This window comes from Schistocerca piceifrons, chromosome 5 (assembly GCF_021461385.2).
Source record: "Schistocerca piceifrons isolate TAMUIC-IGC-003096 chromosome 5, iqSchPice1.1, whole genome shotgun sequence".
In the NCBI taxonomy this organism is placed as follows: Eukaryota; Metazoa; Arthropoda; class Insecta; order Orthoptera; family Acrididae; genus Schistocerca; species Schistocerca piceifrons.
In genome coordinates this window covers 547,177,662-547,183,675 of record NC_060142.1, presented here as the reverse complement: position 1 = coordinate 547,183,675, position 6,014 = coordinate 547,177,662, and positions in this window count along the sequence as shown.

Here is a 6,014-nt window from a genome sequence, read left to right as displayed (position 1 = left end):
ATGTCCTACCAACCGGTCCCTTCTTCTCGTCAAGTTGTGCCGCAAACTCCTCTTCTCCCCAATTCTATTCAATACCTCCTCATTAGTTATGTGATCTACCCACCTAATCTTCAGCATTCTTCTGTACCACCACATTTTGAAAACTTCTATTCTCCTCCTGTCCGAACTATTTATTGTCCATGTTTACCTTCCATACATGGCTACACTCCATACAAATACTTTCAGAAACGACTTCCTCACACTTAAATCTATACTCGATGTTAACAAATTTCTCTTCTTCAGAAACGCTTTCCTTGCCATTGCCAGTCTACATTTTATATCTTCTCTACTTCGACCATCATCAGTTATTTTGCTCCCCAAACAGCAAAACTCCTATACTACTTTAAGTGTCTTATTTCCTAATCTAATTCCCTCAGCATCACCCGACTTAATTCGACTACATTCCGTTATCCTCGTTTTGCTTTTGTTGGTGTTCATCATATATCCTTCTCTCAAGACACTGTCCATTCCGTTCAACTGCTCTTCCAAGTCCTTTGTTGTCTATGACAGAATTACAATGTCATCGGCGAACCTCAAAGTTTTTATTTCTTTTCCATGGATTTTAATACCTACTCCGAATTTTTCTTTTGTTTCCTTTACTGCTTGCTCAATATACAGATTGAATAACATTGGGGAAAGGCTACAACCCTGTCTCACTCCCTTCCCAACCACTGCTTCCCTTTCATGCCCCTCGACTCTTATAACTGCCATCTGTTTTCTGTACAATTGTAAATAGCCTTTCGCTCCCTGTATTTTACCCCTGCCACCTTTAGAATTTGGAAGAGAGTATTCCAGTCAACATTGTCAAAAGCTTTCTCTAAGTCTTCAAATGCTAGAAACGTAGGTTTGCATTTCCTTAATCTTTCTTCTAAGATAAGTCGATTTCCTAAAATAAGTTGTAGTGTCAGTATTGCCTCACGTGTTCCAATATTTCTACGGAATCCAAACTGATCTTCCCAGATGTCGGCTTCTACCAGTTTTTCCATTCGTCTGTAAAGAATTCGTGTTAGTATTTTGCAGCTGTGACTTATTGAACTGATAGTTCGGTAATTTTCACATCTGTCAACACCTGCTTTCTTTGGGATGGGAATTATTATATTCTTCTTGAAGTCTGAGGGTATTTCGAATGTCTCATACATTTTGCTCACCAAGGCCGTAAGTAGTTCTAATGGAATGTTGTCTACTCCCGGAGCTTTGTTTCGACTCAGGTCTTTCAGTACTCTGCCAGACTCTTCACGCAGTATCATATCTCCGATTTCATCTTCATCTACATCTACATCCTCTTCCATTTCCATAATATTGTCCTCAAATAAATTGCCCTTGTATAGACCCTCTATATACTCCTTCCACCTTACTGCTTTCCTTTCTTTGCTTAGTACTGGGTTTCCATCAATACTCTTGATATTCGTGCAAGTGATTCACCTTTCTCCAAAGGTCTCTCTAATTTTCCTGTAGGCAGTATCTATCTTACCCCTAGTGAGATAAGCCTCGACATCCTTACATTTGTCGTCTAGCCATCCCTGCTTAGCCATTTTGCACTTCCTGTCGATCTCATTTTTGAGACGTTTGTATTCCTTTTTGCCTGCTTCATTTACTGCATTTTTATATTTTCTCCTTTCATCAATTAAATTCAATATTTCTTCTGTTACCCAAGGATTTCTGCTAGCTCTCGTCTTTTTACCTACTTGATCCTCTGCTGCCTTCACTATTTCATTCCTCAAAGCTACCCATTGTTCTTCTACTGTATTTCTTTCCCCCATTCCGGTCAATTGTTCCCTTACGCTCTCCCTGAAACTCTGTACAACCTCTGGTTCTTTCAGATTATCCAGGTCCCATCTCCTTAAATTCCTACCTTTTTGCAGTTTCTTCAATTTTAATCTGCAGTTCATAAGCAATAGATTGTGGTCATTGTCCACATCTGGCCCTGGAAATGTCTTACAATTTAAAACCTGGTTCCTAAATCTCTGTCTCACCATTATATAATCTATCTGATACCTTTTAGCATCTCCAGGATTCTTCCATGTATACTACCTTCTTTTATGATTCTTGAACCAAGTTTTAGCTATGGTTAAGTTATGCTCTGTGCAAAATTCTACGAGACGGCTTCCTCTTTCATTTCTTAGCCCCAATCCATATTCACCTACTATGTTTCCTTCTCTCCCTTTTCCTACACTCGAATTTCAGTCACCAATGACTATTAAATTTTCGTCTCCCTTCACTATCTGAATAATTTCTTTTATCTCATCTTACATTTCATCAATTTCTTCATCTGCAGAGCTAGTTGGCATATAAACTTGTACTACTGTGGTAGGCGTGGGCTTTGTGTCTATCTTGGCCACAATAATGTGTTCACTATGCTGTTTGTAGTAGCTTACCCGCACGCCTATTTTTTTTATTCATTATTAAACCTACTCCTGCATTACCTCTATTTGATTTTGTATTTATAACCCTGTATTCACCTGACCAAAAGTCTTGTTCCTCCTGCCACCGAACTTCACTAATTCCCACTATATCTAACTTTAACCTATCCATTTCCCTTTTTAAATTTTCTAACCTACCTGCCCAATTAAGGGATCTGACCTTCCACGCTCCGATCCGTAGAACGCCAGTTTTCTTTCTCCTGATAACAACGTCCTCTTGAGTAGTCCCCGCCCGGAGATCCGAATGGGGGACTATTTTACCTCCGGAATGTTTTACCCAAGAGGACGCCATCATCATTTAACCATACAGTAAAGCTGCATGCCCTCGGGAAAAATTACGTCTGTAGTTTCCCCTTGCTTTCAGCCGTTCGCAGTACCAGCACAGCAAGGCCGTTTTGGTTATTGTTACGAGGCCAGATCAGTCAATCATCCAGACTGTTGCCCCTCAACTACTGAAAAGGCTGCTGCCCGTCTTCAGGAACCACACGTTTGTCCGGCCTCTCAACAGATACCCCTCCGTTGTGGTTGCACCAACGGTACGGCCATCTGTATCGCTGAGGCGCGCAAGCCTCCCCACCAACGGCAAGGTCCATGGTTCGTGGGGGGGGGGTCTAACCAAGTACATGACATTATAACTGTGAAGATTTCCTTTTCACCAGTGTTTTATCCTATTTTCACTCCGATGTTCCGTGTACTCTTATCATGTCTCAAATGAGATAACATCATACATTCGTACATCCCATGAACAAATTTTGCAACAGACCTTACCTGTTCTCTTATTTCCATCTAAGGTTGCCTTTTTGTTATACTCGCATGCAGTGGCGGATGCAGAAAAAGTTCAAAAAGTGGGCGCTCAAGATACCTTGAGCTACCATTACTTTTAACGTAATAAAAATAATCAAGTCAAATGTAGAGTTTAAGAATGTTTTATTTAAACTAATTATACACATATACAGGACAACGCCATCTTATGATATAAAAAGTTATAATTGTGGTTCTCTTCCTTAAATTATGAATTCTATGCGCCTATTCTCCTGGCAAATTGGTTAATTACATCATCAACAGGACAATCAATGTCAGGGTGAGTGTTCGATAGAGCTAAGCAATTAAGTCAATCCTCCTCCATTGTCGACCTCGGCCATGCCTTACGAGTTAGGTATGGGAAACTGTTGTTGCGTTATTAGTAAAAATATTGTTACGAATCTCGTAACAATATTTTTACTGATAAATTACTATGAATTACTATTATTAATACTTCACAATCAGCTGATCACTCTTACTCTTGACTGATCCTCACACATGCACTTGCTACAACTAGGACTTTTTACTTATTCATTCTTCAGTCTTAATACTTCTGTTTCTGAATGTATAGCTTCCTATTAGGCAAGTTGTCCGTATTTATAACGCTACGTATCGAAGGTGCTCTTTACAAGAAAACAGTAGAATATTCGTGACTTTTCTCGAACAAATGCCCGATCTCAAGATTGGCAGCGACTTTTCTCGTAGGTATTTGTTAGCCATATATGTGCCAGACAGAAACGTATAAAATACGCGCCCCACGCGGGCCCCCATATGTATCCGCCACTGCTCGCATAAAGTGCGTGTCTGCACCAGCTGTGATGATGTAATACACTACTGGCCATTAAAATTGCTACACCACGAAGATGACGTGCGACAGACGCGAAATTTAACCGACAGGAAGATGCTGTGATATGCAAATGATTAGTTTGTCAGAGCATTCAAACAAGGTTGGCGCCAGGGCCGATACCTACAACGTTCTGACATGAGGAAAGTTTCCAACCGATTTCTCATACACAAACAGCAGTTGACCGGCGTTGCCTAGTGAAACGTTGTTGTGATGCCTCGTGTAAGGAGGAGAAATGCGTACCATCATGTTTCCGACTTTGATAAAGGTCGGATTGTAGCCTATCGCGATTGCGGTTTATCGTATCGCAACATTGCTGCTCGCGTTGGTCGAGATCCAATGACTGTTAGCAGAATATGGAATCGGTGAGTTCAGGAAGGTAATACGGAATGCCGCGCTGGATCGCAACGGCCTCGTATCACTAGCAGTCGAGATGACAGGCATCTTATCCGCATGGCTGTAACGGATCGTGCAGCCACGTCCTGATCCCTGAGTCAACAGATGGGGATGTTTGCAAGACAACAACCATCTGCACGAACAGTTCGACGACGTTTGCAGCAGCATGGACTATCAGCTCAGAGACCATAGCTGTGGTTATCCTTGACGCTGCATCACAGACAGGAACGCCTGCGATGGTGTACTCAACGACGAACCTGGGTGCACGAATGGCAAAACGTCCTTTTTTTGGATGCATCCAGGTTCTGTTTACTGCATCATGATGGTCGCATCCGTGTTTGGCAACATCGCGGTGAACGCACATTGGAAGCGTATAGTCGTCATCGCCATACTGGCGTATCACCCGGCGTGAAGGTATGGGGTGCCATTGGTTACAAGTCTCGGTCACCTCTTGCTCGCATTGACGGCACTTTGAACAGTGGATGTTACATTTCAGATTTACGACCCGTGGCTCTTCATTCGAACTCAAACTCGGGAGTTCGAGTTCGAGTCTCGGTCGGGCACACAGTTTTAATCTGCCAGGAAGTTTCATATCAGCGCACACTCTGCTGCAGAGTGAAAATCTGATTCTATGCTTTTCATTGTTCAGAAAAGCTACAAGTTCACCATTCTCACCTGTATTGTCAAGCTCCTTAGGAAGTCATGGGAAACACTCAGAGCAGCTTGTGTCCTGGTCACTGCTTCCTCCGTAATTGCGCTCTAGGTAGACCTGCCACTACTTGGATGTTATTGCACACCACCTGCATTCCTTCAAAGTTGATGTCTAACCTGACGGTAATGGCAGCTTCTGGCAAAATAATGGTCCAGTCCATGTCTCAAGGCCAGAATTGTGCTACAGTGGTTTGAGGAGTATGGTAGTGAACTTACATTGATGTCCTCGCCACCAATTTTCCTGTTCTGAATCCAATGGAACACCTCTGGGATGCTATTGGGCAGCATCTCTGTGCCCATAAACAACTCGTCTGTAATTTATGGAAATTGCATGATCTGTGCATACGCATCTGGTGCCATATATCTGACACCCATGTAGAAATTGTCAAATAGATGCCAAGCAGAATCGCTGCTGTACTGCCTTCCAAAGGTGAACCAACACACTATTGAGCAGGTAATGTAAGTAAAGGGGATGGCAATACTGAAAGTCATGGATTCTTGATCATAGCCCCACATGGAATCTGCAAACAGACATCGCATGTTTTTTCCTCAGTAATTCCCTTCTTAGATTTAAATATATTGTGTGAGTGTAGTAGGTTGCCTAAAGATATGTCATAAAATACCAGAGAATAACAATAAAGAGCTTCATACATTAGTCACAATCTAGGCCGAATGTAATAACACCTAAAATTGGTTACTAGATGAACTACATGATTCTCTGGACCCTTTTAATCAATGATTAATTCAATGGTCAACTTCATTGACTACAGCCTTTCATATGAGGGTAAGATCTCTCTCTCTCT